The following is a 22,412-nucleotide window of genomic DNA, read 5'->3' as shown; positions in this document are numbered from 1 at the left end:
GATTCCCCCATCTACTTCAAATGTCGGGAAAAAAAACAATGTATGGGCTGCCTGCCCCAAAACTCAGTTCAATAACATTTGTTTTCTCCCTCCCCTGCTAAATCTAATAGGCATGCTAGAGATCCCTGCTTAGTGGGGATTCCTCTGTGGCTTAAATGTGGTTTCTATGGCCTCTCTAGAGAAAAAAATGTTTTTGATAATTTTCAGATTTATTTCAGTTTTAGGCTATTATGCCCAAAAAAAAGAAGTTGTTTTCTCCTTTTCTCTACCCTTCAGCTAATGGAATCAACAGTTTCTGCTCCCAGTTCTATTGCTTGTCTCAGTTGTTCTATACTCATGTCACAAAGTCTTTTCTATAGTCTGTACTCTCTTTAGAAAATTTGAAAAACACATTCTAAATTCCCTTTTAGGAGATCTCTCCACTGTTGTGATTGATCCAATGATAGTATGCATGGACATTGGCTGTAGCTTTTACTTTCAGCTGTGAGGGTCTGTTAAAAACATTCCAGTTTTGATCTTGCTTGGATCTCATATCATTGGTTATATATATAGACACCAGTGCCAGGTTGCACAATTCTTGTGTAAGAGATGTTTCTCATACATGGTCTTTAAGGGACAATATCTCTTCAGATCGATTCTAGATACTATTTGTCTAGGATCCTACGAGCAGTAAAAGCACTCTTTTCAGTTGGGGAAGCAGCCTATGGCACAGACTGACAGTTGTCAATTCTCTAATTTTTAGGAAAGGTTCCTTTAGTTTACACCCTCTACATTCTTATTGAGACCCTCATAGGTTGGTTCAATGTCCACCTGCAAGTCTTGTCAGTCTGAAAAATTGTCAGATCAGCTTTCCTCTGCATAAAGGTGCACCCCAATGTTTCAGAGTGGGGGACACTTGTTAACCTTTTACGTTTGTGCACACATTTTGTGTCTCCAATGCTGTGGTTCAGGAAATGGGTTCCAAGGGCTACTAAATGGAGATTCAGTTCTGTCTTCTTCTTGATTTCCATTTTCTGTCATTTCTGTGTCCGCACACAATTTAGTAATTTGGGTCTTCTCTGCCTAGGTGTCATTGCCCCAGTTCGCGTGCCAACATCAAAACTATGAATGTCCTTGTTCTAGTCCATGGAGAATGCCACCAGATCTTCAGCTTCCTGCTCCAGGGAGTGGTCACTTTGTTGTTTCAAGTGAGGAATGCTAGATGATGAATTCCTGACCTCAAGGTTCAACAACCAAATTAGACAGGTTTGTATCCAGGTTAAGGGATTTTCTAACAGAAGCAGTGAATTCTCTGGTGGATCCGCAGGATCAATGTATCCTGATCTATGTATCTCCTTCAATGTAATGTTTTGTTTGCTACACAGAAATGAGATGAAGAGCATTTGGTAATCCTCACAACTTGGAACCAACACAGGTGGGTGTTGTATTGTCGACCTGGTAAGACTCCCAGTGAATGCTCCATTGTTTTGTTTTTTACTTTTTTGTCTATAGATTGCACAGAAAATGAAAAAAATGTCATCCAAAAATTATTATTATTATACAGTATTTATATAGCGCCAAAGGGTTTGCTCAGCGCTGTACAGTAGCAAGGTGGACAGAACATGAGACAAGACAGAAACAATACAATACACGAGGGGTTAGAGGGCCCTGCTCTTTCGAGCTTACAATCTAGGAGGGAGGGGAAAGTGGTACAGGAGGAAATGGCTGTGGGGGATGGAGTGGTGAGAGGAGTGGAGAAGGTCATTTGTTAGGTGAGAGTGGGGTAGGCTTTCCTGAAGAGGTGGGTTTTCAGGGTGCGCCTGAAGGTGAGGAGGGTAGGTGACAGGCGGATGGATTGGGGTAGGGAGTTCCAGAGGATGGGGGAAGTCCTGGAGAAATCCTGCAATCGGGCGTTTGAGGAAGAGACCAGGGAGCTAGAGAGTAGGAGGTCCTGTGAGGAGCGAAGGGCACGAGTAGGATAGTATTTGGGTATCAGGTCGCTTAGGTAGTTTGGGGCGGCGTTGTGAATGTGTCAGGAATGGATTCACCACTGGTGGTGGGACTCACCTGCCGTGTGGGCTGCAGTACCAGGGCTGGCCAGCGGGTGCTCTCAGCAGCCAGAAGCTCACTCCTGCAATCAAGCCATCACCTGAGGCTGATTGCAGGAGGTGTATTTAAGGAATGGCCAGGCCTGCAGTCAGTGCCTTGGTGTATTGTTCCCATGAGCCCCTGTACCTGCATCCTGTCTGCTTCCTGCCTGATCCTGACTTTGCTTTGATCCTGACTCTGCACGAACTCTGCCTGTACCGACCTCGGCTATTCCTGACCACTCTTCCGCCTGCTCCTTGTACCTGGTCTGTCCGTTTGCTATCGACCCGGCCCGCCTGACTACGTTTGGTGTTGTACATATTATTATCTGTTGGAGGTTTGGTTTGTTTGCACTGTGTTTATGTTTAGCCTTGCACTGCGTTTATGTATTGTTTAGCCTTTAATAAATTGTATTCTTTTATACTATACCTGTAGTCTGCGTTTCCCTGTGTCGGTCCACACATCTCTGGTAATAGCCGGATCCCTGACAGAATGGCTTTGTAGGTCAGAGTTAGCAGTTTGAATTTGATGCGCTGGGCAATAGGGAACCAGTGAAGGGATTGGCAGAGGAGGGTGGCGGATGTGGAGCGGTTGGTGAGGTGGATGAGTCTCGCCGCTGAGTTCAGGATCGACTGGAGTGGGGATAGCGTTTGTTTGGGTAGACCAGTGAGAAGGGAGTTGCAGTAGTCCAGGCGTGAGATGATGAGGGAGTGTACGAGTTGTTTAGTAGTGTCTAGGGTGAGGAATGTACGTATCTTGGAGATGTTGCGGAGGTGGAGCCTGCATGATCTTGATAGTAATTGGACGTGAGGTAGGAAGGAAAGGTTTGAGTCCAGGGTGACACCCAGGACTTTGGCATGTGGGGTGGGAGTGATGGTGGCGTTGTTAGTAGTGATGGAGAGGATGGGGGGGGGCGTGGGGTGGGGGGAAGACCAGGAGTTCGGTTTTGGACAGGTTTAATTTGAGGAAATGGTGCGACATCCAGTCTGATATGTCGTTCAGGAGGTGGGCGATGCGGGCGGAGAGTGAGGGGGTGAGGTGGGGGGTGGAGAGGTAAATTTGTGTGTCGTCGGCATAGAGGTGGTTATTGAAGCCGTGGGAGTGTATTAGTTTGCCAAGGGAGGTGGTGTAGATGGAGAAGAGGAGGGGTCCGAGGACAGAGCCTTGGGAGACTCCGACAGATAGGGGGAGGTGGCAGTGTTATAGGTGACGCTGAAGGAGCGTTGGGATAGGTAGGAGGAGAACCAGGAGAGAGCAGTGTCCCTGATGCCAAGGGAGTGCAGTTTAGCAAGGAGGAGAGGGTGGTCGACAGTGTCGAAGGCCACGGAGAGGTCAAGGAGCAGGAGGACAGAGTAATGGCCATTAGCTTTGGCGGTTAGCAGGTCGTTGGTGATTTTAAGTAGGGCGGTTTTGCTGGAGTGTAGGGGATGGAAGCCAGACTGTAGAGGATCAAGAAGGTTGTTATCAGTGAGGTGGGCGCTTAGGCAATTGTAGGCCAGGCGCTCAAGGAGCTTGGAAGTGAATGGTAGCAGGGAGATGGGTCTAAGGTTGTTCAGGCCAGTGGGGTCAAGGGAGGATTTTTTGAGTATGGGGGTGATGTGCGCGTGCTTTAGAGGGGAGGGGAAAGTGCCAGTGGAGAGGGAGAGATTGAAGATGTGGGTGAGGGAGCGAATGATGGAGAAGGGGGGTGACTGGAGGAGCTGTGAGGGGATAGGGTCCAGGGGGCAGGTGGTGAGGCGGGCTTCAGTGAAAAACTTAGAGACCTCCTCAGGGGTAGCTGGGCTGAAGGAACGGAGCGTTGGGGAGGTGATAGTGTGCGGGGCGTTAGGCTTAGGGGGGGGTAGTGCGGCTATGAAGTCGGAGGAGGGGAGGGTTGAGGAGTTGATGGAGGGCGGGGGGCTGGGTGGAGAGGTAGAATGTGAGTTGACAATGTCCTTACGGATTGCGTCAATCTTGTTTTGGAAATTATTAGCAATCTCGTGGGTGGTGAGTGAGATGCTGAGTGGAGGTGGGGGGGGGGAGAAAGCAGGGATTTGAAAGTGGAGAAGAGCCGGCGAGGACAGGTGGAGAGGGTGTTGATAAGGGTTACGAAATAAGCTTGCTTGGCGGCGTGGAGGGAGGTGGTGTAGGTGAGGAAGGCGGCTTTGTAGAGGGAGAACTCGCGAGGGGATCTGGTTTTGCGCCATAAGCGCTCCAGCGCGCGACTGCGTCGTTTGAGACATTTCGTATTGCCAGGGTTGAAGCGGTCGGGGTCTGGTGTGACGTGTGGGTAGGGGTGCCAGGGAGTCGCGGGCTGCCGACAGTGAGTCATCGTACACAGTAGTGGCCAGGTCAGGGCATGACAGAGGGAGGATACTGTCATATAGACGGTCAGCTGCCGGGTGGAGATGGGTCGGGTTCAGATTGCGGAGGTTGCGGGTGATGGTTAGACGCTTTGGGGGGGGGGGGGGTTAAGGGAGGGGGAGATGGAGAATGTGAGGAGGTGGTGGTCAGAGAGGGGGAAGGGGGTGCTAGTGAAGTCGTGGGGGGTGCAGAAGTGGGTGAAAACGAGGTCCAGGGTGTTTCCATTGATGTGGGTGGAGGACTGTGTGTGCTGTGTGAGCGCGAAGGAGGAGGTTAGGAGGAGGAGTTGGGAAGTAGCCGGGCTGATGGCGTTGATGGGGATGTTGAAGTCCCCTAGGATGATGGTCGGTAGCTCGGAGGAGAGGAAGAAGGGAAGCCAGGCGGCAAAGTCGTCTAGAAAGAGGGATGCGGAACCAGGAGGCCGATAGATTACCGCAATCCTCAGGGGGGTGGGAGAGAAGAGCCGGATGCAGTGGGCCTCGAAGGAGGAGAAGGATAGGGAGGGGGGGTTAGGGAGGACCTGGAAGGTGCTCAGCGGTAACAGGAGTATGCCGACCCCACCGCCTCTGCGGCCGCTCGGTCTGGGTGAGTGGGTCCAGATGAGGCCTCCATAGGATAGTGCTGCAGGGGAGGTGGAGTCAGTGGCTTGGATCCAGGTTTCAGTGACCGCTAGGAGGTTGAGGGAGTGGGAGACAAAGAGGTTGTGGATGGCGGTGAGCTTGTTGCAAACCGAGCGGGCGTTCAGGAGTGCAACAGAGAGGAGGGGTGGATGTGGGGAGGAGGGGGACAGATATGAGGTTGAGGGGGTTGCGGTGGCTGGCGGGAGCAGGGGGGTGCCGAGAGGGGGAGGTGGGGGGCCAGGGTTCGGGGAGATGTCTCCGGCGGTTAGGAGAAGGGTGAGGAAGGTGGCATGGGAACGGGATGCGCAGGAGCGTGTGGGTCTGTTGGTGGTAGCATGTGGGTCGGCGGGGGAGTGGAGTATCAGGAGGAGGTGGTGAGAGCCGTAGAGGGGAGAAGGAAGAAGTGAGGGTGCAATGTGGAGCTGTTGTGGGGGAGTAGGGGGGTAGAGGGAGGCAAGTTTGGGAATGGAGGAGAGGAGGAGGAGGAGTGCAGGTGGCATGCTAGGGTGAGCGGAGTGCTGGTCGGGGAGGAGAGAGGTTTCAGTCAGGACGTGAGGATGGGGAGAGTCCGTTGTGCCGTGTCAGAGTTCATCAGTGTCCAATCGTGGGAGGGGAGTGGGAGTGGTGGGCGGCTGGGTCCGCAGCTGGCTGAAGTCTGTGGGTGCTGTAGGCCGGCGTCCGTGGGTGTTGTGGCATGGCGTCGGTGGGTACAGTGGTTCGGCGACTGGACAAGCCGTGGGGCGCGGTGTTTGGAGGTGTTGTAGGCCCGGCGTCAGGGGGTGCTGGAGGCCTGTCGTCGGGAGGCGTTCAGGGCTCGGCGTCGGGAGGTGTTGAGGGCACGGCGTCAGGAGGTGTTGAGGGCCCGGCGTCGGGAGGTGTTGAGGGCCCGGAGTCAGGAGGAGCTGAAGGCCTGGCATCAGGAGGAGCTGAAGGCTCGGCATCAGGGGTGCTGAAGGCCCGGCGTCAGAAGGTGCTAGAGGTCCGGCGGCAGGAGGTGCTAGAGGCCCGGCGGCAGGAGGTGGTGTAGGCTGACGTCTGGAGGTGGTGTGGGCCGATGTCCGGAGGTGGAGTGGGCTAGGCGTTGGTGGGCGCCTCCGCCAGATGGAGCGGGGCTCAGGGCTATGCGATGGCAGGGGCACAGCTGAGTGGAGCACGGTGGGGAGCAGATGTGGTAGCGGTGGTTTACCCACTCGGGGCCCATGGCGGCTTACCCTCTCCGTGCCAGTGGGGGTGGTTGCTGCTTCCTTCTATCTGCGGAGCCCAGAGCGGGGCGTCTCGTGACGATTCTCGGTCCTCCGCGGTTCGCAGTCCTCCGTGGTCTGCCGCGGCCGGTAGGAAAGGCCGCGGCTTCAGGAGTTGTGGTAGGCCGCGAGTCGCCGGAGGGACAGCACGCCGGAGGGCAGGGTGGTGGGCTTACGGTCGCTGGTGGGGTGGTGGGCTTGCGATCCCAGGTGGGGTGGTGGGTTAGCGATCCCTGGTGGGATGGTGGGCTTGCGATCCCTGGTGGGATAGTAGCCTAAGGTCCCTGGTGGTTTGCAGTCCCTGGTGGGTAGTGGGTGCCCCTGTTTGAGTCCCTGGTGGCTAGCGGTGTGATGGCGGCTGGGCTCCCTGGTGGGTAGTGGGTGCCCCTGATTGAATACCTGGTGTCCCGGAACATCAGGATGGCGGCGGACCCCTCCTGGGTGTCAGTAGGGCCGGTAGGGATGGTGGCAGCTTCCCCTGTGGAGTGGAGGCGTCCTGCTGTGGCTGCGATCCTCGCCGCGATTCCGGCCACGGCCGGCAGGAAACACCGCGGCTTCGGGTGCCGTGGTAGGCCTCAACCCGCTTCGACCCGCCGGAGCTCCGCCGGAGGGACGGAGTGTCCAGGGCCCCTTCAGGGTGTTGGTGGGGACCTCGGCGGCAGCTCAGGGGCCCGGGTGGTGGCGGATGGCAGCGGATGGAGTGCGGGGGCGCCGGAGCTGGCGCTCATGCGGCCGCTCCGGGCGCCATCTTGTAGAACTCTACAAAAATGTCTTTAAAGTGAGTTATCACAGAATATGCTTATAGAATAAATGTGAAAATTGCTCTGGTAAATGAGATATAGGTGCAAAAGCTGAGTTGGTCTATGCCCCTCCTCGGTGGTCAGTGTCTGTAGCCCTCCTTGGTGGTCAGTGTCTGCATCTTCCTTGGTGGTCAGTGTCTGCGCCCTCCACAGGGGATACTCTTTCTCAGTTACCACCAAGGGGTAAAAAAATCTCTCTTAAGCACACTCTCAAGAGCAGGGAGCAGCAACATGCAAGGAAAAAGGCACCAAGACTATTTTAATTTGAATAATATTATAAAATATACAAAACAGAACACTTTGGGAGCTAGAAAAGAAGGAGGAGGAGATCACAGCCTAAGGTGGGGGGGGGGGGGGGTTGATTGCCCCCCAGGTAATTCTATCATGTATGTGCAGTTTTTCATGGTTCCAGATGGGCAAGCTGGGGGAGGGGCGGTGCTTTTTGCTGGAAGTTACTGGAGCTGACTAAGGGGCCTGTCGTCTGTGGATTTAGTCTGGTATTACACAGAGAAAGTGTCTGGAAGGTATTGGAAAGAGGCAACCAATAGTCTGAAGACATTTGTGAGTACAGACAAGTCAACTGTGTTTAAAGGGGACATAGTGTCCAATGTCCTGAAGGGCTATTTAATTCTTAGTGAAAGGACTTTGCTTGGACTGTGCAGTAGGGAAGGTTAATTTATTCATCTCCCTTTACTTGTGCAATGATGTGGCTCATATTTCTAAAGAAGGGAAAGTGTCCTCCTGTTTGTACATAGTTTTGGAGTATCCTGCTCAATTCCCTATCCCCATCCAGGTTACCCAAAAATAACAACATCAAACAGAATACCCCGGTACTGTTCATTGAGCCAAAGGAAGGAGTGACAAGTGCCTGGCTGAGGGGAAAATGGCCCTGGGCATCTTTCTAGAAGCTCCTATGGAGGTAGCGCTACATGCACTTAAAGCTGGGGCATAGATGAAGGGGGATTTGGCTCAGTCAGGGAATTTAACATTTTTATGAGATAACGAATGTAGAGAGTGTGCTATGCAAGTGTAGGGTGTGCACTTTCAGGTCCATTTAGGTGGCCACCACAAAGACTGCATGAGCATGCATGGCAGCATCTGAAGTTGTAAATTTACCACAAAAAACATATTCTGATAAATGTATGCTGTTTATATGTGTAAGGCCTCATGCACACAGGGCGTTTTTGCAGCCACTTTTTGTGGCATCAGGCATTTTTTTTACTGCTTCCAAACGGCCATTTATGTTATGTTGTGAATTTTAGAAGTTTTTAGTAGCAGTAGCGTTTACCAGCAGGCAAAAAAACCCAGGGCCAGTGCACCCAGGAGCAGCAGTGTTTTGGTAGGAATCACGCTTGACGCGACTAAATGCGGTTAAACGCATCTAAATGCTAAACACGTTTAGAGCTTGAGCGTTGATTCATTTCAATGGCGAGAATAAGTTATCATTATCATGGCCAATGAAATTAATTAATGCCCAAGCGCTGATGCATGTAAACATGCCTAAACATTTGTAAAAGTGTTTGACACTTTTACAAGCATCAGGCGTTTTTTCTGCAAAAACACTGCTGCCAGGAGGACAGCTTCTAGGAGAGTTTTTTTTAACGTCCTGTGTGCACGAGGCCTTAAGGTAGTGCTCAAATTATTAAGTCCTTTTATGGCTCATCCCCAGTCCCCATTCTTGAACACTCAGTATGCTTGTAAGTGTAGAGAAAAATTGTAAATATAACAGATTCAAGCACTGAATACTATTGTTACATATATTACCCATGCAGTTATCAGAATACATTTTACTGTATTCAAGAGAGTAAGATGTTCATAGATGGTTCCAGCATGCAATGCAGCACAGTCTTCAGATCCATGTGCAGCAAGCTGTAGGTTCCAGCAGCCAATCAAAACCTGTTTATCTTTAAGTCACATACTTTGCCAAAGCCACCTGGAATTGTTTCTGTTGAAAGGCCCTGTAAGTCTTCTGCTTCTTTGAAGCTTTATTTGCCTTGTGGTTATGTGAAAGAATCCATTCCACTGTGTGGGTTCCTCTACCCTTCCTACCTTGTGTTTCTTCTTCTTTTGTTCACTTATTCATTGGTACTCAGCCAGCATTGCTTTTATTTGTGTGTTGTGCTTAAGTGGCAAAATAAAGATGTAAGCAGATTTCAGAATGCACCAGCCTCCTGGTCTCCCCCCCCGCTGGTCCTAGAAACGATTTGAGACTGTCAGCTGCAACTCCAGAGACACATCCGAGTTGCTGTCACAACTATTACACACCTCACAACTTCTCAACAAAGAGGGGCAATGTGCAAAGGCAAGAAATATGGTACACCTAGTAGGTGGGCATGGCCAGTAGAAAGTGGGCGTGATCATATGGATGTGGTTTATAGATTCACTGGCAAACCCAAAAGCTCTTGCATAGAATACAGTGAAAAACAACACACTACGCTAAACACATTTGGCATGAAATACAATATGTAAAAAACACAATTTGACACTGACCTTTATGATGAATACTGCAACATGTACTGCAAAGGCTAATTTACAGTACAACCAAAAATTCCCTCCTCCTTCCAGTACAACCCCCTCAAATCCATATTACCAAATAGATACCCCCCAACAGCTCTGATTTTCATATCCCCAGTACAAATTTTCCCCCAGAGCCCTAAACCTCCCCCTCAGCACAGACCCTCTTTTCAGCCCTCCCCCTCAGTTCAGACTCCCCCTCCTGTGCAGACCCCCCTTCCAGCCAACCCTCATTACAGACCCCCTTCTCATACCAACCCAACTCCCAGACCACCCCCTCAGTAGAGATCCCCTCTTCCATATAGACCCCCTCACCCTCAGTAAAGACCCCACCCCCTCAGTAGAGACCTCCTCTCCTTTAGAGACCCCCAGCCCACCCCCTCAATATAAAAGCCTTCAGTACAGACCCCCAGTACAGATCACCCCTTATTATAGACCCCTAGTACAAACAACCCCACATTGCAGGCCCCTTCCCTCCTTAAACACATCATTTGCATATGCAAACAACTTGAGCACAATGTACAAGGGCAGTGCCTTTGTGTGGCTCAGCCCCTGTACACAGGAAAGTGGGACTCTGGGACTGTTGGGAGGTATGCTATTATGGTGCTTCTATCCTATTGCCCTCACTCCTTGCCTTGAAAAAACACCATCCCAGCATTCCAAAGTTGCTTCCAAGTTACAATATAGTTAGCATAGGCAAAGAAGAAAAGAAACCACATGTGATATAGAAAATGCATTTTATTGTTCAGGGTCTCTGCTTTGAGAAAATATATACTCTCTGACATTGTAACTAATCTTCAGGCCTAAAATGATTATATGCAAAAAACAGCTCTATAAGCAAAAGCTTTAAATAAATAGATAAACATTAATAAATAATAATGTTTTTACACAGTAAATAAAGAGAAACTCAGTGGTAATAACAAAAATATGCTTTTAAACACAACTGTTCATTTTAATTATGTTTTTCCTTATGGCTACTTTCTATTTTACCCAACTACGTACCAGGGCTAGCCCAAGGCAGAAGAGCCCCTTCTCTCTTCAAACTCAACTACCCAATCACCAGAGGGTTGTACAGGGAGAGCGAGGCTCTTCCAGTGTAATCAATGGAGCTCCGCAATCAGTGTGACAGCTGCCTGCTCAGACCAGCTGTCAAAGTGACAGCAGAGCTCTGGTGATTACAATGGGGGGGGGGGGGGTGGAATCTGCAGTGCAGGGATGTCAGTTCGATAGTCTAGTAATGCTCTTCACTTTGGCATCTTCGGCCTGGATGCCAGAAGACCTTGTCCTGAAAAAGGTTTTTTAAAAGTAATTTTATTTTTTAGATGGCATAAGATATATATATACATACACTATATATATATATATATATATATATATATATATATATATATATATATATATATATATATATACACAGTATATATGTCTGTGTGTTTTAGCTATGTATTTATACATAATTCTGGTTTGTGCAAAGTGCGTTTGACAAATATATTTATATTCTCTGCACTCTTTTTTGGAGTACTCAATGGTATAGGGATTCCTCCTATGATACAGAGCTGCCACTTATAGCTGGAGATTGTACTTCACTATGTCCTTCTATTAGCCTAGTACTCCACCAACACTTATCTTATGAAACTGCTGTCAGCAGTGCTGGAAGCTTCCTGCAAACAATCGAGTTTACACTGTCATGGCTTATGCACCACTTCTGTCTCTGTGCTCTCCTTGACATCGTTACACTCGCCCAACATACATACTGTGATGTAACTTTAGTGTTATATTTTAATTCTGTGTGTCTGCTCTTCTTCCCCTTTGTTGTCATTCTGTGTCCTAACTGGAGTTTACAGAAAGTAATGGCTATGTTCAATCCCCAATGACAGCACACAGCAAAAAGAGTATATACAGATTTCTGTGCTTACATAATTACATACTCACAGCACAAAGGCATACCAGGCACACATAGAAAAAAATAAAATAAACCAGGATTCAAGTGGTACTAACTGTATGGAAAAAATCAAAAAAGAAAAAAGGAGGGGGGTGGTAAATCCATATAAATCATGTGAAATGTAATGGTAACCCCAATAACTTAGGCCGACTCACATGGATACATCTATGTGGTGTCCTCAGGACCCAACCAAGGCTAATGAACAAAAAAACAAAAACTAGGCGTAAAGGACCCCTAGGTAAAGAGGGTCCAAATGAGGACAAACTGGGGCTTCTGATTAGAAAATGATCAAAACATTTATTGCAGTACAAAAGTACTGATAAAGATTGACACTTAGCCAGATAGGCTAAGGTAGACAAGAGAACCTCACCACCACCAAGAGAGATAATGAAGGAAGGAATGACATGATTGTTCGGGGTGACACCGTTTGTGCAATAGCCCCAACACCAAATGGAGAGATGATAGGCCTGTAGTTAATGCATGTAGTCCATAGAGAAGAACAGATACCAAGAGGAGCTGTAAGACAATAGGATACAGAGAAAATGCATGAATCATGTGGATGAACATAACAGCTATATCCTATATATCACATAATGACACGAATCCATAAGGAGATGTAGAGTAAATTGAAGGTAGCTGTATCAAGTCCATCAATAATAAATAAGTCCCCAATAACAATAGAATGAAGTTGTTCCTCTAGTATAATTAAAAATATAGGTAGTAATTCAACAGGCCTGGATGGTGCCTCTTAAGGACAATATACATTGACATGCGGATAGGCTTCTTCATGACAAAGTCCGCCACCGAGGTATAATGTGGATGTACTAATCCATATATGGTAGAAATTCTGGCACCATGTAAAGTAAACTTTACTATATGTAGACTGCAAGTATGGCCATTCTAACCCCAGAAAGGCGTCCCTGTATTGCCAGCTTAAATGCACAATATATTCATATATATTTACCTAGGGGTCCTTTACCCCTGGTTTTTGTTTTTTTGTTCATTATACCAGGCACACATGCAGAGAACAATTTGTAACTATACAAAGACACTCATTATTATTGTAATTATTATACAGAATTTATATAGCACCAACAGTTTGTGCAGCGCTTTACAACATGAGGGCAGACAGTACTGGTACAATACAGTTCAATGCAGGAGCAATCAGAGGGCCCTGCTCGTTAAAGCTTACAATCTAAGAGGTAGGGTCAAGTGATACAAAAGGTAATAGCTGTGGGGGATGAGCTTATGGAGAAAATAAAACTCCAGTTGTTAGATGGGGGCAGAATAGGCTTCTCTGAAAAGGAGGGTTTTCAGGGAACCTCTAAAAGCAAACAGAGTAGGAGATAGTCGGACAGATTGGGGTATGGAGTTCCATAGGATAGGAGAGGCTCAGGAAAAGTCCTGGAGGTGAGCATGGTAGGAGGTTACAAGGGAGCTAGAAAGTAGGAGGTCTTCGGAGGAACAAAGAGAATGATTAGGTTGGTATTTAGAGACTAGGTTAGTGATGTAACTGGGGCTACGTGGAGTTGTGGATGGCTTTGTAAGTTGTTATTTTGAATTTAATTCTTTGGGTGAGCGGAAGCCAGTGGAGGGATTGGCAGAGAGGAGTAGCAGACCCTAAACAGTTGGTAAGGTGGATGAGCCTGGCAGCAGCATTTATGGTGGACTGAAGGGGGGCTAGCCTATGTATATATAAGGTAATCCCATGAGGAGGGAGTTGCAGTAGTCGAGGTGAGAGATGACCAGGGAGTGAACTAGAAGCTTTGTGATATCATTTGTTAGGAAGGGGCGTATTTTGGAGATTTTGCGGAGGTTGAGGCAGCAAGATTTGGACAGTAATTGGACATGGGGCCGAAAGTATAGTTCAGAGTCCAGGATTATACCTAGAACCTTGGCATGCGGTGGCAGATAGTTGTGCCATCAATCTTGATAGAGAAATCAGGGGAAGAGGCACGTGGGGGAGGAAAAAACAAGTATGTCAATTCACCCTGGCTTGTCTCGCTTCAGGTTTCACACAATGTCAGAAGTAGGAGTCTGCAAACTTTCCACTACTCTGCCTTTTTACGGCGTCTGCTACTTTCCATTCCTCTATGGTCTGTATAGTCTGGTCAATCCAAGTGTCAAATTCGTCTTCTCCAGGGGGGATGGGCATCTTTCCAGAAAAAAATCTTAATTTTTACAGCATGCAATTAGAGAGCACCTATTCACAACACCTTTGACTGTGCACTTCCATTTCCTCATCTTCAGTGTTGCCACTGCATTAAGCAGACAAGTTCAGATGCAGATAAGGGAATTTCCTTCCCCCAAATGTATCTGATGGACACTAGGAAAGTGTAATCTGATGTTTCCTATTCTGTTCTGCCGTATTCATTTTCATGTCTTCCACCCCATATCTGTCTGAATGGCCCCCTCATATTCTCAGCACTTCTCATCTGCACTCCCTATCTACTGTGATACTTACCACACTATTTTCTTGCACTCACTGCTTAAGTTAAGCTAAGCTAAATACATCTATGTATTTGGGAGTATGCTATTCTCCTGCCTTTCAACCATGATGCAGCACTGGGTGCCTGCCTGAGACGTGGGTAAAAGGGATGGCTGGGGAGAAAATAAGAGGTAAGTTTAAGCAAGGGGAGTAATTGCTTTATGGAAAAACAATGCATTACAGCCACAGCTTTTAGCTTTTATGAGAAAAGAAATGGTATTATGCCTGTCAAGTTTATATTGTTGTATGTGTCCCCATTGTAGAGCCTTACCCTCCACTCTCTGTGTGGTCACCCAGACAAAAAGTGAGCAGTATCTCTATAGTGGGGCAAAGAATGCAATAACATTTTTTTTTGTATGGAAGGGTTAAATATTAGGTTGTTATTGCTGTCCATGTCCTCATTCGGGAGGGTTTCTGCCTTTTCAACAATTTAGTATTCTCAAGGTCAATTAGAATTGATGTACTCATATATAAGTGTAACACACTGAGCTGTTACTGTTTGCAGGATGTTGATTGACTACAAGATGGCGGTGTTCCGCAGTTTAGTTATAACAGACTTGAGTATAGTAAAGCATTGGTGAACTTGTGTGCTGATGGCAGGACTGCTGTACCCGGACAGGCTGAAAGCAGACTACATTTCCCAGAAGAGTTGGCAAAAGGGGTGGGAGCCTATATAATCTGGAGCCCGGGAACTGCCAGGGGAGGAAGGAAAGAGACTGTGTGAGGGTGAGGACGTGTGCAAGACACTAATGCAGGACCGTTCTCCACTCTATTTAGACTACAGATCGGGTGAGAGGATTCCACAATCCAAACTGTCTCCAGTTACAAAAGATTATTCTGTTTTCAGGTGCTTCAGTTTAGTATACCTTACATCACAGTTTCACAGTTTACCACTTTGACACACAGATTTTCTGGCCCATTTCAGTACTGTGACCTACTGTTTCAGTGTCCCCCCTCCATTGCTCTGAACGCAGGACTCTTACTGCTGCACGTGTGTTCTTGCAGGCAGTAATACTACCTCGAATCTGTCTCAGATTTAAAGGAACTTGCTTCATGGAAGAAAGGGATCCCTCTCCTGCTAGAAGGTGAGACTATCCATCTATCTGAAAGTTGTTTCGCAGATTCTGCGGCCTGGTCCCCTAGATGCTACCATCGGGGGTACCGAAAGGGGCATACCTGACCCTGAACCCTCTACTTTAGCTGACGCAACTGGGGGAATACCTGCCACCAGTTTGGCTGAATTGTGACCACCAATTATAACTAACAAAAATTGAGATTTTTTTTCCTGGAAAGATGCTCACCCCCCTCCAAGAGTATGACTTTGACACTTGGCTTGACCAGGCTATACAGGCCATAGAAGAATGTAAAGTAGCCGATGCCGTAAAAAGGCAAAGAGTAGTGGAAATTTTGCGAACTCCTACTTCTGACATTGTGTGAAACCTGCAGCAAGACAAGCCAGGGTGTACAGCCCACGAGTGTCTTGAGGCCTTACCAGAAGTGTTCCGTAGGGTTGAAAATTGCAAGGAATTGACGTACTTGTTTGAGCATACGTACCAATGCAAGAATTAGAAGTTGGCTGAATATGTCCAGAGGCTAATAAGATCCTACATCAGGTAATTGTGTAAGGAAGTGTGAGAGTGGAATGCGCCGGCAAGGCCCTTAGGGCCCAAGTACAGAAGGGGGCCCAACCACTTCATCCCAAAATGCTCAGGGTCAGTTACCATTATGGCTCTGTGACATATTCAAAACTTTTAAAGATTGTACATGAAGAAGAAGCCCTGATTGCTGCCAAAGCTAGGAAGGCTGATGCCCAGCAAGGAACCAGGTTACGAACCTCCTCCAGTGTCACCCAAACTACTTCTGTTCGGTTGGGAATCCCTGAAGACCATTGTCCCAGCTAGATCAAGCCATGATTCAGCAGTCCTTTGGTGAAGTTCAAAACACAATAGGGCAAGTCATGGAGGCTCATGCCACCATGCAGAAAGCTATGTCAGAGATGGGACAGACAGTGTTGGCATTAATTGCTATTAAAGTGGAGCCTGGCGCCAGGCTCATTAGGTGTTGCTTCCAATGTAGAGAACCAGAACACTTTTGGGCACAATAGCCCCAAAAAACCCCACAGCCAACCTTACGGCAGAAGTAATAATAGCCCTAAAGAGGCTGTTTCCGCAAAAAGCCGGCGAGAAACTTCAGGGGGCTTCAGTGAAGGAGTCAGCTGAGGGCTGGAAGGAAACTGTGAGCTCCATTTCTCAAGGGACATAGACTTAGGAGGACAAAACTACTCAGACATCTCCTAATTGCTGTCCTCTAGAGACAATCCACTTTCTAACTCCATTGGCTGGCTTTTAAACATGGGGCTGATACACAACACTCTGAAAACTCCAGAAAAAATCTCTCAAAAAAGCAAACTACTCAGTCAGGAAAAGCTCAGGTCTGAAGCGCAGAGCCTTGCCCAGATAGACTTCCAGATGAGTTGGTAGGTCCCTCATTGGTAGTCTCCATTCAAGTAGGAGTGTGCACCAGAGCTTTGTTGGATACAGAAGCACAGGTGATGCTACTACACTGCTCAAAACAACCTAACCTTAAGAATGCCTCCCTTTTTAACCCTGCACCACAACCATACTCCCATATTAGTGTTTTTAGTGTTTTAAGGATATGGTTCTTGGGGATCTGGATACCTTAAAAGTAAGGAATCCTAGGGGACAGTATGAGATTAAGATGGGCACCGAATCCCTTCTAGAAAAGAAAGATCTAGTAATTAGACCAACGGATAAGGGAGGTGGAGTGGTGGTACTTAATAAAATTGATTATATAATTGAGGCACTTAGAATTTTGAGCGATAATGACACCTACTCGATTCTCCCTAGGGACCGTATAATTCCGTTTAAACAGGATTTAAAACAACTAATCAAATCAGGATATGATAAATCGAACATTAGCAAGAAGGAAAAGGAGTTTTTATGCCCTTCTGCTCCAAGGCTTCCTATCTTTTACTGCCTTCCAAAAATACACAAGAACAATACTCATCCACCTGGTAGACCCATAGTGAGTGGGATAGGCTCTTTGTGCTCACATATAGGGGAGTATATTGACTTCTTTTTACAGCCTATAGTGTCCATAACTCCAGCGTATCTTAAAGATACTAAACAAGTTTTAAATGAGATTTAAGATTTTACCACTAATACTAATATGTTTTTAGTGACGGCTGATGTTGCCTCACTTTACAGCAATATTGATCACAGGGACTGAATGGAAGCAGCTAAATTTTATTTGGACACAGATGTGAGCATTACTCCTGCACATAATGAGTTCATATTGGATTTACTAGAATTTGCAATGACTAAAAATTATTTTTGGTTTAACAAAACATTCTACTTGCAAACTAAAGGCGTAGCTATGGGGGCAAAATTTGCCCCCAGCTTGGCAAACCTCTTTATGGCGAAATGGGAAGAGGATGTGATTTATGCTAGGGAATGGCCAGAGTTATTGTTTTATAAAAGGTACATTGACGATATCCTCCTGATCTGGTGTGGGGAGGAAAATGCTTTACTGACATTTTTTGGTACTTTAACCCCTTCATGCCGGCCGCATGCAAATGTGCGGCCTCCCGGCGTCTAGGCCTTACATTTGCGTTCATGTAGAAAAAAATATATGTGCAGCACACATGTGAGGTACTCACGGAAAGGTCCCGGTCCGCTCTTTCGATCGGGACCTTTCCCGATCATGTGACCGGCCGTGACGAGACGTCATGGCGGCCACATGACACTAAGCCACACCCCCGTCCCGCCCACCTCCCGGTGCAGGAACTCCTCTTCACGCCAGGACGATCCGGCGTGAAGGGGTTAAGTAACAACTTTCAGAACATATCTCTCACATATACCTATAGTACTAAAGAGATCAATTTTTTTACCTAACTTTGATAAATCAAGGGACTAGGATAGCTACAAAATCGTTCTTTAAAACAACTGATAGGAATAGTTATATTCCGATTAATAGTTGTCACCATCCTCAATGGCTGTCGAATATTCCGAAAGGACAGTTCATGAGGATTAGACGAAATTGTGATGATCTCAATACATACTTCTCACAAGCAGAGATCCTTAAGAGCAGATTCGGAGAAAAAGGTTACACTAAGATATCCTTAGACCAAACAGCGCAGGAGGTTTCATATATGAATAGAGAGATGATGCTATCCCAACCAAGAAAAGAAAGGGTTAACCAATTTTGTCCATTTGTAATGAATTTTTCGATACAGCATAGGGAAGTGAAGAAAACAATTTATAAAAACTGGGGGATACTCAAATCAGACCCCATTCTATCTGGATTACTCCCTGATAGGCCAGAAATTACGTTGCTATGTCACTCAGAACAAGGATAGCACCTAATATTATAGATCCTCCGGCTGCTACAACACTTTTTGCTGATATTAAAGGCTACCACCCTTGCAACAAGTGCACGATCTGTAAATATAATGGAAGTAGGAAGTTTGAAAGTGAAGCTTTTATATCCCATTCCACCGTGAAGAGCTACAATATCTCACAATTTATTTCCTGCAATAGTAGATATGTTGTCTATTTACTAGAGTGTCCGTGCCACAAGCAATATGTAGATTAAGGGACAGGCTCAGAGAGCATATTTATAGCATTTAGAGAGGCTATAAGGAGCATTCTTTATCGAAGCACTATAGGCACTTTCATAATAGAGACCCCTCCTCCCTGAAATTTATGGGAATAGATATGATTATGTTTAATCATATCTATTCCCACAAATGTCACTGGAGAGGAGTAAATAGATGCAAAGCAGTTTCACAGTTAGAAACAAAGTGGATCTTTGAGATTCAATCACTGAAACCACACAGGTTAAACAGAGATCTAGAAATCAACTGTTTCATAGATAACAGTTAACTATGCTTATAATAACATACGCCCACAACCCTTTTATATAATACCCTGGTGATTCATTTTTTATGATGCAGCGACATGTTACTATTTGTCCTGGGTGGACTTATTTATATTTTTTTGCTTTAAATATATATTTTTTGCTTTTGCTTTAAAGGTATTATCAGCTATTATTATGCTATACTGCATTTTATTAATTTATAATGGGGTTTTACTCATACATGTTTACTACCTTTATATAATATACAGTGGGGCAACAAAGTATTTAGTCAGCCACCAATTGTGCAAGTTCTCCCACTTAAAAAGATGAGAGAGGCCTGTAATTGGCATCATAGGTAGACCTCAACTATGAGAGACAACATGAGAAAAAAAATCCAGACAATCACATTGGCTGATTTGGAAAGAATTTATTTGCAAATTATGGTGGAAAATAAGTATTTGGTCAATATCAAAAGTTCACCTCAATACTTTGTTATATATCCTTTGTTGGCAATGACAGAGGTCAAACGTTTCCTGTAAGTCTTCACAAGGTTGGCACACACTGTTGCTGGTATGTTGGCCCATTCCTCCATGCAGATCTCCTCTAGAGCAGTGATGTTTTGGGGCTGTCACTGGGCAACACGGTCTTTCAACTCCCTCCAAAGGTTTTCTATGGGGTTGAGATCTGGAGACTGGTTAGGCCACTCCAGGACCTTGAAATGCTTCTTATGAAGCCACTCCTTCGTTGCCCGGGCGGTATGTTTGGGATCATTGTCATGTTCGAAGACCCAGCCATGTTTCATCTTCAATGCCCTTGCTGATGGAAGGAGGTTTGCACTCAAAATCTCACGATACATGGCCCCATTCATTCTGTCCTGTACATGGATCAGTCGTCCTGGTTCCTTTGCAGAGAAACAGCCCCAAAGCATGATGTTGCCACCCCCATGCTTCACAGCAGGTATGGTGTTCTTTGGATGCAACTCTTTGGTCTTCACCATAGTGGAGTTTGGAGTGTGACTGTTTGAGGTTGTGGACAGGTGTCTTTTATACTGATAACAAGTTCAAACAGGTGCCATTGATACAGGTAATGAGTGCAGGACAGAGGAGCCTCTTAAAGAAGAAGATACAGGTCTGTGAGAGCCAGAAATCTTGCTTGTTTGTAGGTGACCAAATACTTATTTTCCACCATAATTTGCAAATAAATTCTTTCCAAATCAGCCAATGTGATTGTCTGGATTTTTTTTTCTCATTTTGTCTCTCATAGTTGAGGTCTACCTATGATGCCAATTACAGGCCTCTCATCTTTTTAAGTGGGAGAACTTGCACAATTGGTGGCTGACTAAATACTTTTTTGCCCCACTGTATGATTGTGTGTTTTTTTAAATGTTTTAGAGTTATTCTATTTATCACCCCTATTTTATTCTCATATGCATCTGTAGGAGCAGATTTCATATCCTGTATATGATAGGGAGGATGAGTATTTATTATGACATGACTATGTTTATTTATTTTTTCTTCCCTTTTTGGAATCTTAACCATTAATATATACATTTTTATTTTTTATTTTATTATATTTTTTATAATTTTTTCTTTTTCTCCTAAGTGAATTATATTCCAATTTTAACTTGATTTTTAAGCATAGGTGGTAACCTTTTATATATGTATTATACTATCACTTTTTTTGTAGTAATTTACTAATTTTTGACATTTATGGTTCAATTTATTTTATTATTTATATTTTTATTATTTGTTCTAGATTAGTAATCTTTTTACATAAATGTAATATAGTCATAACAAATATTTGATCATTCCACCTTTTTTCTAGTTATTTACCTATATGTCACAATGAATAGTCTTTCACCAATATATATAATATTCTTTATTCATATGGCTTATAATTTGACCCCTGCTCTACCAGTATGTTGCACTCTAATGGTATTGCACATTGAGTCCAGCTGGAGTTTTTTCTGCCGTTTGATTAATTTCCTAAGTCCAGCTGCAGGATTTAATCTGACTCACGATCAGTTGTGTGTCAGTCCTGGGCTGCAGGAGAGACCGCGCATGCGGCTTCACTCTTTAGTTTCTGATTTACTTAGACAAAATGGCGCCCGCGCATTGTGCATGCGCGGACGGCTGTACTATATAAATAGACTGATAGGCGACATCCGACGATAGGCACACCCCTTTTGACAATGTGCTATTGCATGAAACGCATTAAGGAGGAGCCCTAACATCGTGACATCACACCGCCGGAGCCGTACGGAGGTCTGGCGGCCATCTTGGATAGTGGCTGATACAGCCACATGGTTTTATGTTTTTACCAGTGTGCTGGAACTGATTTTTTCAATGTTTTGAGTTATTCTTCTGAATGATTTAATTATTTGGAATTATTGGCTATTGATCCACAATAAATTACATTTTAAAAGTACTACACTATATGATTTTTTTCATATATGGCTTTGCCTTGAGCCAATTTGCTCTTGGAGACCCCCAGAGGAAGCAAAGCTGCACAAGAGTCAGGTGTCCGGACGTAGGATCCTTACTTCTTGCTGGGTGATCCACTTAAAGGGGACCTCACGGATTTGGATGATTTTATGCACATATCCTATGTGCTTCTGGTGAGTGTGCATTTTATAAATAGATGCACGGAGTCACATCACAAGGATTTATACTATCTATGAAGTTGGAATTAACTACCTGAGATTGCTGAACTCCAGAGTCAAGCCTGCACTGTATCTCACACTTACTAAGACTGCATACTCGTATTAATTTATTTTGGGTGCAAACAGCACCGTGTACTTTATTTTATATGTTTTTTAGTTTTGCTCATTTTTTAGCGCTGCACTAGTTCATTTATATTTGTTCTTACTGGGTTTTTTAGGATATCCTATGTTGGTTCATTTGCTGCTGCATATTAATATAAATTATTTGTTGATCAATTTTAATATCCGAGAGCTCGCTTTACATACTTTTATTATTAGACTTAGGATTCAATGACTCCAGCCCCTCTGAACCTGAGCCAGATCTCCCAGACTCTGTCAGGATAGAGGACCTACTGGAGCCCTTAGCTGAGGAGGATTTAGGAAATGTGTTGGAGCAGAAGGAAAGGGCCTTAGAGAATGAAGACAAAATCAATCCCTGTGCTGGACCCAAGGAAAAAATGGCCATAAAGCCACCCAAAAGACTAACTTTTAACATGCTAGGAGAAATTTCAGAGGAAGTGTTTTATTCTAGTCAAAGGACTCTTGAAGCCTCCATACCTAGTGCAATAGATTACACTTCAAAGCCTGCAGATTCCCCTTGCTGACGCCACCGATGTGGTAAATGTGGAGATGGTAACCTCTCCTCAGAGCCTACTAAAGTCTCTTGAGTCATGGTGGGCAACATTTCTGTTGAATCTGCCTCATAACAAAAACTTGCCAAAGTTCCTGCCTCCTGACTGATAAAGTTAAATGATTAAATCTTTTTTCATGTCTTGTTTTGAAACGTTGTTGGTTTGTCTTGCTAGTTCATCACAAGA

The 22,412-nt window shown here is 45.6% G+C and overlaps 1 protein-coding gene across 3 annotated transcripts in view; it reads left to right on the top strand.

The window, feature by feature from the left end:
• The window catches only part of LOC149459335 (F-box only protein 36-like), a 58,342-nt gene that overhangs the window by 6,607 nt on the left and 29,323 nt on the right, over window positions 1-22,412 (top strand). For 2 of the 3 annotated variants that reach the window (XM_089681208.1, XM_089681206.1), the window contains exons 2-3: window positions 1,067-1,245; window positions 1,365-1,414. The gene's annotated coding sequence lies outside the window, so the exon portion shown is untranslated. Of the gene's footprint in view, window positions 1-778; window positions 1,246-1,364; window positions 1,415-22,412 lie in introns of those variants that run through there. The other variant, XM_089681207.1, reaches the window with a different exon arrangement.

Source organism: Staurois parvus, unplaced genomic scaffold (assembly GCF_062004578.1).
Source record: "Staurois parvus isolate SC_StPar_1 unplaced genomic scaffold, SC_StPar_1.0 ptg000262l, whole genome shotgun sequence".
NCBI lineage: Eukaryota > Metazoa > Chordata > Amphibia > Anura > Ranidae > Staurois > Staurois parvus.
Note: the sequence above shows the minus strand (reverse complement) of the source record. Positions and strands in the feature narration are given on the sequence as shown.